Here is a 13,831-nt window from a genome sequence, read left to right on the forward strand (position 1 = left end):
CATTTAAGACCCAACTTGACAAAGTTTTGAGATCAATCAGCCACTAGGAACTAGACAAGCACAGATGGGCCGAATGGCCTCCTCTCGTTGGTAAATGTTCTTGTGTTCTTGTTGTTGCACTTGCTTGGTCATTTCACCTGGATGGTAAAATGGTCCCCTCCCCTTCAATGGCTTCTTTCCTATCTTTAACCAACCAGCTGCTTCCCATTTTAACTGACGTGCATTCAGTCAGTAAAATGCTGCTCAGGTGAAATGACACAGGAAGTAAAACAGATTTCCTGTGAATAAGGTATAGAAACTAAGCTATAAAATGTGTTTCTTTACAAAATGCACAATTACTTTATTTTGTTTAAAATATGTAATTTGAGGGGTATTCTTTTCTTTTCAGAAATAACTGTGCTATTAAACAATATTTAGGTTCATGAATGTGACCAATTATGCAGCACATTGAATATAAAATGATTAATGATCTATTCGTTCCACAGATGAACTATTAAAGAGGCCAATAAAACTCAAGTGATTCAGCAAACTGCAAAGCACCTGCAGTCTCTGGGTATTTCCTACCACATTCTTAATTGGCAAAACAGCAAACACTATCTCTGCTTTCCACAAAATCATTTAAAAAATATTAACCGTGGTGTGCATGCAAATTGGGCATATGCAGTTTCCTGTCATGCAGTTTTCCACAATAAATAAGAGAATCAATGCTGAAAATCCAACGATTAAAAAAAAAAATACAGATGATACCTTTTTTTTAATTGAGTTAGCTCAGCTGGTGCATGTGTGTATCAGAGCAAAAGCTACGGAGCATTTTAGCTGCCATACATCTGTGTATATTCTGTATTTAAATCACCGTTGTCAGCAAAAGATAAATAGCTTTCTTTCCATTGATGAAATGTTCTATTTCTAATGGTGGATCTTGACAACTGAATTATTTAGCATTAGTTACCTCTGAAACCATAACCTTTTCCTTGAGAAGTTAAATACAGCCAAGATGGAACTTTTGCTATTAAAAAACTAATATGCTGACAAGACTAAAGCTTTTCCATGCATATTATTGATTTAATTAATAACCGTTTTATTCTATTTAGATCTTCGTAGTTGCCCGTAATATACCTGGTGGTGTAAATTAAAGGTCACGGCAACTATTATGCATGGACCAAACGCTACAGTAAAAAAAGGACTTGAAAATTAATTGCTCTGAAAAAAATAGGGAGAGTGCTGCTCAGAAAATATTGTTGTACCATAAATTTAGCAGTAATTCAACAAGATTTATAACAAATCCTGTTGAAAAACATTCATGAAGACAATATTTCACAAATGTGATGCACATTAATGCAATAATGTTTGACAATATATTACTGTATTGTTTTATACTTTTTTTATTTAGAAACTCCTCAGAATTGATGTTGGCAGAGCTGTCTTGTGAGCGAACGTTTTATTAACATAATGTGCAAGAAAATAAAGTTATGTGTTAGAGGGCAGCGATTTTTTTTTTTTTAATCATTTATCATTTATGAGCAAAATATCACCTAAAGTGGCCTTTTTCACTGTAACCCCGCATCTCTGATAAAATCCTGTTCGTCAGTTAAATAGCTCACGGTGGCCAGGCGTGACATTACTAAATGGGGTTTTATCTTTCAATGCAGACTAGGATTTACAAGTGTCATCTTAGACCAAACTGGCAGCCTCTTGAACCCGTGAAAACTGCCATTTTTGCAGGAAAAATACACTTTTTTGCAAAGATGGGGCCTGATTTACCAACGGTTGTTAGGCAACTTTGAATACATTTTTTCTTACAGGTATTATCCCCACAATTTTCATTTATTAGTCACACAGTCAACAAGTATGTCAGTTACTTACATCCCCTGCCATGGCTGTAAACTGAAAATTAGAGCAATGACAAAGAAGTTGATGGCCATGACATAAATGTTGTAATGATAATTTACTAATTGGTTACTGTAACTTTAAGTAACATATATAACATGGGTTAATGAGTAGACTAAACAACAGAAGTACCTGACTCTGCGACATGTATGTTACAGAATGGTACTAGGCTGATGTATAAGACTACTAAAAGAAATGTGCTCTGTGCTTCTACCCACAATCCGTGTCTGGAGTCTCTAAACTGCCTAGTTACTATCAGATGCTGTGACACCAGTGCATTAGATGTGATTCAAATCAATCTATGTAAGTATTTCATTTTCAGCTTTGTAAACCTCTTAGTGTCCTTTTATTTTAGATTCTGTCCTTGTCCCCTGCTGTCTGGTGGATGACTTACTTTTGGCTCGGAAAGCATAGCTCTCGTCATTGTTACAGTATCTGCAAGACTCAATGAGCGACCCAAACTATTAAATAGGCTTCCTACATATAAAAACATAAAACATTAATTTTAACATTCAAACAGTGCTGTTGAGTGTTGAATGATAACTGTAGCTGTAGCTATGGCAACACTGTCCTGTACATCTGACAGTCCTGGGACTATGTCTTTATTTTCTTTTGTTTTTCATATTCAAATGTTTCCAAGTTCCAGTATTTTGTCATTTCTCCAATGTGTATTGGAGATTTGGGAGTTTGCTAAAACATCACACAAGCCCCTGGGTGGAAAGCTGTGTTTTATGGGAATTGACCACACAGAAATACCTGAACTTATATCAAAATGAAACATGCCAAATCCAAAAGATAAATCTGTTTGTACTGTACTGTCAGTACTGTCAGGGAAGTTCTGGGGCCCGGCTTCACTACTGGAGGCGTTGACATTGCAGTTCCTTTTTCTAAAGCCACCGAACCATCAGCTTTTTCAATGTAGCTGTCAAAACTGCTGTGCAATGGAATATGACTCTCTTGTTTAAATCTTACAGTTTCTGACAGCTAGGCACCCATTTAATTCCATTTTGATAGTAATTGTGATGTTTCAGCAGGTAAGTTGAGAGCTACGTGGTAACTTTATGGTTGGCAGGTTGGATGATTTCAAATCCTGACAGTAGAAGAGTATCTCCATATTATTCAAAAAGTGTAATTACACAGAGCAGAATAAGTGAATGGTACTGTAGTTGTGTAAGCTTTATACACTGCTCCCCCTTTCTAACTCTAAAGTTAGGAGCCATAGTAACAAGTGGTAAAAGAAAGGGGCTTGTTACCAGGAGGTTCCCAGTCCAATCCCAGCGAAGCCACTGACTCACTGTGTGTGACCCTGAGCAAGTCACTTAACCTCCTTGTGCTCCCTCCTTTGGATGAGAAGTAAAACCGAGATCAAAGATTGTAAGTGATTCTGCAGCAGCAGTTGTTGATGCAGTTTTACCCCCTCTGCTAAATGACTAATTAATAAGACTGTGCTAATTCTGTTCTGCCTTATAACGAGTATGAAAGTGCTAGTGTAATGGCATTATGGGGCAAATGGGAACCACGACCATCCCTCCTTATAACTGGTTCCATGATATAAAGGGATGCTTATTAAGGGGGAGCACTGTACATTATTTTGTATAGATGGATATTTGTTCTGATGTGTATAAAAGCTTGTGACTCTTATAACTTGTGAACAGCTTGTTGAATTCAGTTGAAAATATGTATATGCCTTGTGGGAGAACAACATTTTGTTATAACAAACCCTTTCCCTAAAATACCCATCGACTGGCCATTTGTACTGTATAGCTGTGAGGATAGCCATTTGAAAGCACACATTGGGGTAATTTGCAGTGTTAGGCAACCTTACTTGTAGTTATTTTTGTTTTCATTCAAATAATTAGTAAAAATTGAGACATTCACTACAGTCTTTAATTTACTACTATTTTTTAACTACTATTTTATAAAACTGAGTTTTGAATTTAGTAACTATTTGCTAGGTACAAGGGTTTTGGAAAATATAAATTTACGCAATACACTCAGCAATTGTTAGTTGTTTGCAGTCTCTTTCAAAATTGTTCAAGTTAACATGTAAATGAGATCGAGCCCCTAAAGTATGTTAATATCTGGTGCAAACCTCATCAAAAAATCGATGGCGGCAAAGTCACATTTAGGCACAAAGCCTATGAACCATAATCAACTAGCTTGTGTGGCTACACCAGTGCTTTACAAAAAAGGGCCTGTGGCAGGGCTGCTAGTGGGATATTTTATCTGTCTTATGTGTTTCACAGACAGCGGACAGCCTAGTGTGTGGCAGGTTGGAAGGGCAGATGGTTCTGCAGCAGAGCGAGTCACTGTGAGTACCCCAGGGTGCTGAAACCAAAGTCACCTAAAGCCACAATCTGAAGATGTCAGTTCAGTTCCAGCCCAGCTAGGAGACTTTTCTTAAAGGGGAACCCACCCATACCTATGTTCACACTAAACTATCCTCTGATATAATAGAAATATGATATGATGTGTCTTTTTTCAATTTCCAATTTAAAAAATAGTTAATTTAGCGATTAAATCTGGATTTTCTTGAACCTTCTTTTAATTCCACAAACTCTTACCGTGACGTCACAACGTGAACAAATCCAACATTCTACTACTATTCACATTGAAGACAACGATACAATCTGTGTTTTACTTTTAACTTGTAGTTCGGTTTTTGCCATAATGCCATGCCGATGTGTTTTAGGTGGATGCAGCAATACAAACCAAGATGCAGAGATACAGTGTACTTAATGTTTAAATCTTTTTGCATGATATAATCCTAATCCTAACCCCCCCCCCATCCCTAACCATTTTCTGATACAATTATGTACTTACATATATCGTGCATAAAGATTTACATATTAAGTACATTGTTACTATGGGTAATTCCACATGTATTTACTAAGTAACTACTATGTAAATACACAGTAATTACAGACACGTAATGTAAAGTGTTACTCATATGTTGTATGTATAACTGACAAGGGAATGTGAAATGAGAGGAACAAATATACAATATAGCTATTCTACAGAAAACAAAATGGCAGTACGCCACTGCATTTAAAAGGAAATAAGGCACTGGTTATTAAATGTCATGCTGTTATTATGAGTTATGAAGAAGCCTAAGCTATGTTAGCAAACAGCACAGCTGCAATTTGAAATCACCAGTCTACTAAATTATTCCCTGCAATGTAGTAATGGGTTACACACTTCTGATGTCTGCTTGACCACTGGTATTATCAGACACTGAGTACAGACTTCAGTTCGCGTATTGTCTTTTGCAGTAACCTCATCTACTTGTTTGGCACTAATACCTTTCTGTCAGTATAGCTGCCTTATCTGGAAGCACTTTACAGTACACAGTGTTCATTTTCACAGAACCAAAGCAGCATATGATACTTCATCACTTCCCAAAGGTTATCTGTCAATCTCCATCCATATTTTATTCTCAACAGCAAGCATACTCCTTGCCAAAATTACCTGTCCCTTAAAAAGAGTGCACTTTTAGAGGGTGTTTATTACACAAGGAATAATGCACACCTAACTACATAATAAGTAACTCCTTCGAAGGTTCTGGTGTCACTTATTTATATATATTTTTTTTTTAAAGCACTATATTTTGCTCTTCCACAAATTTCTCTCTGTCTTCCTCAGATAAATCTTGAAATCTGCAAACCACTGTTGTTTGTTTTGGAAGCGACATTTTGTTGTGTGCCTGTACTGGTATTAACAGAATCAGATTTGAAAAGCTGATGTCAGAAAAATTGATGCTTGCAGTCTTATTAACTACAGGGGGCACGTGCAATCTTATTACACGCATGTAGTGAAGTAACTACTGATTCGTAATTAGATTGTAATTAGATTGTTAAATATACATTATAGGAATATTATAGTTTAATTGTTTCAAAATTGCAGAGTAATGGTCAATTAAGCCATGATACAGGGTCGCACTGCAGTCTTTATTCATATATCATGAGGTCATTATTTTAGAATTACTTGGTAATTACTTAGTAATGATTACAGAGTTTGCACATTTGGGTTAATAATATATTTTTATTATGCTCATGACATAATCATTAAACTCCCAATGTGGCAGTGTTACACTGCTCTTTAACTCCACTATTACCATACTTGGTAATGTAGTTGGTCTTCTTTTGTGGTTTTAGTTATACATTTTAACCATTTTATTCACTGTTCCTACTTGCAGTGGCGGTATCTGCTGCTGCTACCAGAGACCGACCCCTGGGTGTTAGATTTGAGGTAGTGAATTATGATAATGATGTAATTAGGTCTACATCTTAGCAAAAATGTATTGTTATTAAGGCCACCCAGCTAGTCTGTGATACAGCATGGATAGTGGTGAACTTGTACTTCAGGCCACTTCCCCTTTCTCTTCATGTACTGAACTGTTACCATTTCTGTTGCTGGTCTTTACCACTCACTTTACTTAACTGAAAAGAAAAGCATGAAAGTCTCTGTGGAAGGATGGTGGGCAATTCACAGAGACAAAACTTTAGTTGAAACGCTGCTCCGGCGCACTGATTTAGTTTGGCCTGCAGAGGGCACTGTTGTCCGTGGCCTGAATAACGGCAACGGTAATCAGGATCACAGAGTTACCAACACTGGTATACAGTCCGGTTGATGCTGGCGCACTCGCAGGTGCTCAAAATAATAATGAAAACAAAAGGCAAAATGAAAAGGGAAAATAAAACACAGTAATAAAACTACAAAATAAAGGTGCTGTTTAAGCAGTGCCCCCACTGCTGCTAAGCCGGTCACCTCGGGATCTCCGTCCTATGCTGTTATGCACTACTGGGGTGGCCAAGGTTCCCCTATCACTACATACGTCCCCTCAGGTACATAACAATATATTTTAATAAATAGTTTATTTATTGCTGGCTCTCTTCCTCAGCCATGCTTGCCTGTTTTGGTTGCTCGCTCCAACCACTGGCGTTCTTGCCTGGGCTATGTTTACACTGGCCTTCTCAGCCAGCATCTCTGTGATTTCCCAATCACAGCCACCCAAATGCATAACCAAGCGCAGTACTTATGGGCCGAGCAATCCCCCAAGGCCTGCGTCTCAGCCACTCAGAGAGATGAGAGGGAAAGCCAACACCCTCTTCCCCACCTCTCCGTGTCACTGCCATGACTGACAGGCGGATCTACGAGGCTGCTGCCCCCTTCCTGCAGTACCACGCATGTGCCAGATAGTCAGCACAGATCTCCCCCCTCCCCCCGTTACAGTCTCCATAACTTATTTATTAATTATTATTAGTGCTGTATAGTGTAGCTGTATTTGAGGCGTAGCAAGGACACACACACACACACTTCATGAAAATACCGTAAAACTTCAAATAAAAAATTTAATTACATAATAACTGCATTAAACAAATATGCATTACATGTAGGCCTACCTTAAATTACGTTTTCTAGTATTATTACTATTTAGTAATCCTGAGAGTCACTTTCATCGCTGTCACTTATTAGCAGTTCATTATGCTCAAGCTCCTCCTCATCTTCCTCATCTTCAAAGGCAATGACAGAGACCCGGTGTTTAATAGAGACCCGCTATTTATTTACAATATTTGTCAGCAGACCCGGCACTTTTTGGAGACAGGCGATTATTTGAGACCCGGCAATTATTTTAAGTTGTACAGTACTTTTGAATCAAATATTAAAATATGTGAAATTGTAAACAATTCCAGAACTCAGGAGCTCCGTACATAAAAAAAATGTCTGGCCTATCTCATAAGAGGAATTTTCCATATTGATTCAGTGTTCCTTAAAATATAACGTTTATTAACTTCACTTGCTAACATGGATTGTATATATCTTATCATTAGTAAAGCAGAGAGGCAACATGAGACTAAACTGCAATGATAGAGACCCATGTTAGTATACATCAGACAGTGATGAGCTGAACCACTGCAGCCCAAGAAAACCTACAAAGCATATTCAATACAGTGTCAAATTCTTCACAATATGGTTGATAGGTTGTTTTTTTTTTATGTATTGTCTTCACTTTACACTTGGTGGTGTCATGTTCCAAAAGGAAATGTTGATAAACAAAATGTCTCCTGTCAGTGAATTTCTTACGGTTTTAATAATATAATGCAAAAAAAGTATTCAATTATTTTGTTATTATACTTTTGTTTTATACTTTGTATTGTGTTTTCTCATTCAAACATATGAGAAATACTGAGAAGACGTATCCCCAGCCTGTGCCAATGATGACACTGGGATGCACAATACAGTACTTGTAGTCTTGAAGATGAATCCATTAAATTAGGCTTAAAACATCCCCAATCCCCTACTTTGGGTGATTTGCTATTAAAATTCCATGATTAAAATCTCTGGTCTGATCAAAAATAGAAAACTTAAAAGCGAAAAGAAGACAGTGATGACATTTGAATGCCTCATTCATTTTTACCTGCTGTGCTGAGAATCTCATTTAAACCCTCCTTCCAGCCCATTAAATAAACAACAACATTGGAGCCAGTCCCTGAGAGATACACACTATCGTTTCACAACAGCCTGTTTTTGCATTATTAAATAGTACCAGGACACAACCCTGTGCAGCTGATTGTTGGTAACCTTGTAAGACATTAGTAATTACACAAAATGATGTAGCAATGCAATGGTATACAGTAGATTAGGAAACAATGGGTTTTATTTTAAGACTTTTTAAAAACCTATTTTGATTAAATAAATGCTGTTTGTTTAAAAAAGGGTTTATTTTTTCAAAGCACTATTTAACCTAAGAGAATGTTATGAGAAAATGTTCAATAAATAGTCCATAAAACCATTCCTTAAAACAGGTTTATAAAAACAGTAAACGTTTATTTCTTTATTGACTAACTAGGAATAATTCATGAAACTGAATCATTTTGGATGGGACATTACTAAATTAAACCTAGCATTGAGTTTAAAAACTTGAATTATTAACCTTTAATGATTTAGAAAGATACATATACTTTAATGCAATAATAGAACAATGCAAAGAAGTGCAAGTTTTTTTCAGCCAGAATGGCCTGAATTCCTTTGTAAGTTTGCATGCGTATGTATCCCAAACTGGGACCCCCACTAGCTGAAATTTGTAAGAGAAATTGAACTAAACTAAATTAAACAAATCAGTTTGATCCTGCCTAAGCTTTTCCTCCACTCTCTATATATAAAAAAAAAATTGTAACGACAGGTAAGCACACATTTTAATATGTTGTACCAGATATGCTATGTATAATTGCATCCTAATATCCTCTTAAGTGGAAAGAGGTCCATTAAGGAGGGTATAGGTATGACATAGTGGATCATTTATCTTAACCAATGTATTCTTCTTGATGTTTACATTGGCTTTATACTGTACATGATTCTCTGGTTTCATCACACCTTCCCATATGGAAAATAATATATTGCAGTGTATGTCAAAGCAATAAAAATATACTTAAAATACAAGGTAGTATATTGTCACCTCTTTCCTAAATATATGCTGTGTAGTGCAATATATTTTTAAATATGTCTCATACATTTCAGAAAGCATTCCAAATATATGTTCAAATATTCCAAATACACATTCCAAAGGTATATTTTATAGATGGGAGAATTCTAAATATATTTTGGATTTCATCAAAATATATTTCAATACATTTTTTTAAAAAAAAATTAGAGGCTACTTTGCATGCCTTGGCATGCCCACGTTGTTTCTGTAACATACACATTTGCATTAGCGCCTTTTAACAATTCTTAAAATGTTATCCCGGGCCTAAATTTAATTCCTTACCAGACATTATATTTTACTAATATAGGAAAGCAAAAGAACACTTGTATATTGCAGTTTTGATTTGTATTTATCCTTTCCTGAAGAAGATTATTATTTATTAGCCGACACCCTTATCCAGGGTGACTTACAATTGTTACAAGATATCATATTATTTTTACATACAATTACCCATTTATACAGTTGGGTTTTTACTGGAGCAATCTAGGTAAAGAACCTTGCTCAAGGGTACAGCAGCAGTGTCCCCTAGCTGGGATTGAACCCACGACCCTCCGGTCAAGAGTCCAGAGCCTTAACCACTACTCCACACTGCTGTCCTGATGAATTATTGTCTTGACACAAAACAACTTTAAAAATGACATTACCTCACTACAAGAAATCAGTCTCCATTTTTTATTTTAATTTGTTCACGTTCATATTGGCAGAGAAATATGAGAGCTCCACAGTTTTCTTTTTCTTTTGACTCTTGGAATCTTCCTTTTTTGAAAAAAAGCTCTGGTATTATAGATTCATAGTTGCTGAATACATGTTTATGGCATATCTGCCCAGTCCCTGACCACATTCCGGCGCCTCCTTAAGACTCACCTCTTCAAAGAGCACCTGTAGAACTCCTCTGTTTGTATCCTGGGACACTATCACCCTTCATGTAAATGTGCTTTATTTTGCTCTTATCAGCCCCTATTTTACTGCATTTAATCCTGTACTTCAGAATACTGTAATCTGCCAAGTTTTTAACCTGTAGTACTTTGTATTTAATCACATCCTGATGTAACTATCACTATTTAATCATATCCTGATGTAACTATCACTTACCTGCTGTATTATTGAATTGTGGTTTGTCAAACTTGTACTTTACTTGAACAAAAGTTATTGTATTTCTTGCTCTTATTGTATTACTTGTATTGTAACGCTTGAAATGTTTTTGCCTACGATTGTAAGTCGCCCTGGATAAGGGCGTCTGCTAAGAAATAAATAATAATAATAATAATCTCTTGTTTTATCATTTATTTACATGTCTCATGTACATTTTGTGTGGTAATGTTACAATATGTTAGAAAATATTATAATATAAATAAAAATATAACATAATTTTATATAGTTCAAAGTATATGGAAGCATACTTTGAAATGTTCCCTTATATTTAATTTTATGGACAATTTATATATTTGACATATATTCCCAACATATTTCAAAGTATGTGGAAGCATACTTTAAAATATGTTCCTTTATATTTCATACTATATGTTGGGATATATTTTAAAATAAATTTCAATGTATGTCTAAAAGATATTTAAATATATAGGATTATATATTTTTACGAGGTATTTCAATATATTTTTGTGTCCAGTTTTTAATATTTCAATATGTTTTAAAATATATTTTTGAAATATATTTATTGTATATTTATTTTCTGTATGGGTTGGTAACTTTTTAAAATTCAAAAGTTTAAAACACCCCTGGTGTCAACATACAGCTGTGAGTAATATACTGTATGTAATCTTTATGTAACAGTTTACCAGAGCCACATATAGAGAGAGTTTGGCCAACCTTTGATCTTTCTTGATTGGTGAATTCCCGCAGGTGATTGCTCAATCCCTTTTACTTAGGTTACTCGGGCAGGCAAGTAGAAGAATGTTTTAATATAACTTACAACTTAGATTATTTTAAACTAGGAAAGACGTATTATTGTTTATTTATGTTCACGTTGATATTGATTTTTTTTACCTCGAGCTGGCATTAAGGTTTCCCTGCCACTTCAGACTTTCAGTGTGCAAATTCTTCTAATTTCCAAATATACAAACAAATTGTTGATTTATTTAACTTTGTAAGAGTTTGAAAGAAAAGAAGTATGAAATCAAGATCTCAAAATGAAAATAAAAAGAGATTTTAAAAATTGGTTGAACAAAATATATTCATAATATTATAATGATATATAGTGAAGTGAATATTTAAATTCGTTTTTGAAGGGAAAAAAAAGTATGAAACTAATTTACATAGTCTCTCCCGATAAATACACTGATGTGCTGTTCACTTATCTGATCGGTAACAGGAATAGTGAACAGCTCATCTTACTGTGCTGATTTTATTGAATATTATTGTGATATATTATTAGTTAACATAAAAAATAAACTTTAATATATTAATAAATAAATACAAGTCAATACAAAGTATAAACATTAAAGGTGGCATTTCTTTATAAGATACCGGCTTGTCATGCTGACCCAGTTAATGAAGAAACAAAATCAATTTAGCAAAGGGTGATCGACCAGTAATATTTTCTTTTAATAAAAATGAACCCAGCCACCATTTATAACTTATTACTGTAAATAAAATGTTTTTGTACCACAGATTTCCTCATTGATTTACATTGTGTAGTGTGCATGCGCGCACCTGTTTGGTGACAACATGGCGCCTATACCGACAGTTGGCCAAACTCTCTCTATATATGGCTCTGCGGTTTACTATTAAACACTGCCCCTAGTGGATGTAAGAAATACCAATAAGAACAAATGTAGTAGTACTTTTGAGGACAAAGGGGTGTTTAGTATCAAACCTATACCAAGGTTATATATATATATATATATATATATATATATATATAAAGATAAATATCATTTTGTAAGTCTTTTCCATTGTTAAGAGGAAAACTGGCATAGCTTGATATGTATTTTTGGGCTAAAAAAATGCAATTCAGGTCCTGCTGTAAACTTCAGTAATTTTTTTTTTTTTTAGTAACAGATTGGTAAACCTAGAAGGCACTTGTTTAATGCAGCTCTGAGTCAATCCTTTGACAGCAGGCTATTACAGGAAAGAAATATCATTACCCTGTACCGCTGTCAGGTACTCTAACAATGAGCTGGAGACTGTTCAAGAAAACCCTCAGATGACATCTTCCAAAAGAAGCCGCTTTCTAATTAAACTCGAATGGGTAGGAAAAATTACGAGATAAAGATAAAAGACAATGATGTTCCTGGTGGATAATTAGTTCTTAGCTGTGTTAGCTACACTTTGTGTGCAGGGCCAACACTGAGGAGTTAAAGGGTGGCTAGACTGCAGCCTGGATTTTTTGGAACGGAGTAGAAATTTATTTTAAAAAAGAAGTCAAAAGAGATCAGATTGTTTGAAATCCATATATTGCTTTCTTAGATCTCCTGCTTGACTGTTTTATTATGGACAAACAGTGAGGCAATTTGTGTTATAGTTTCTGTATTCAGTTAACTAAAGGTATGTTTGTTTCATTCAAAAGTATTTTTTTTATTTTTCTCATCTAATTGGAGACTGATCAATAAAGCAGCAGTCAATATTCCTACTGGTTTAAATGAATGTCCCTGGACAGGAGTAATAACTGTACTTGGTTTTCTTGAGTTTTGACTGGGGTCCCCCTTTAGCTCGCTGAGTGCTGCCCTCAAAGAGACAGGGAGCAGACAGGGAAAAGTGCTTGAACTAGGGTTTATATAGCAGGCTGATTGAAAAGATAAGATTGGGAGGAGCCTTAGCTCCTGCCCAAGAAACACCCCCTGGAAAGTTTGAAAAATGCCAAAGGATACCATTATAACACCAGTGTATTGTAGCGATCTTGGTTCCCGCAGGCAGGAGCATCACATAGGACAAGGCAATCCACACACAGGTGGAGGGCGGGCACGATCCCGGGACCTCTCGCACAAAAGCATAGCGCCGATACCGCTGTACAAAAGAGCCGGCTCCCTTGCAAGGAGCGTATATAGGGCTTATGTCTTTGTGTGTAATTACGTCACCTACCAGCCGTACTTCTGCCTTCCCCTGTGCACGCTACAGTATATTAGTGAGATAACCCTAGCTGAATAATTAGCAGATCACAGCATTACCAGCAATAGAAAAGACAAACGTATGAGTGGGAAAGTGTTTTTCACAGACGATTAAGTACCCAGAGAACATGGATAAAACAAATCTAAAAAGTTATAATTGTGTTTAAAAATAAATTTGCAGGAATGCATAGACCGCAGGAGGCAGCGACAGTAGAAAAGTGGAACCTCCAAAACTTCTTAAAGGGAATACTTGGGAAACATGAGTATTGGTACACCCCTTATGAACCTCATCCATTCTCACTGTGTTCTTAGATTTGAAGTTTAACTGTATTCAAACATTTATAAAAGCCATAGGAAGTAAGAAAAGAGGAATATTCCATAATATTTTTCATACTCC

The 13,831-nt window shown here is 35.7% G+C and overlaps 1 protein-coding gene across 1 annotated transcript in view; it reads right to left on the reverse strand.

The window, feature by feature from the left end:
• dntt (deoxynucleotidyltransferase, terminal) overlaps nucleotides 1-13,831 on the reverse strand; it is a 129,964-nt gene that overhangs the window by 90,022 nt on the left and 26,111 nt on the right. The gene's annotated exons all lie outside the window — the stretch shown is intronic.

Source organism: Acipenser ruthenus, chromosome 13 (genome assembly GCF_902713425.1).
Source record: "Acipenser ruthenus chromosome 13, fAciRut3.2 maternal haplotype, whole genome shotgun sequence".
Lineage (NCBI taxonomy): Eukaryota > Metazoa > Chordata > Actinopteri > Acipenseriformes > Acipenseridae > Acipenser > Acipenser ruthenus.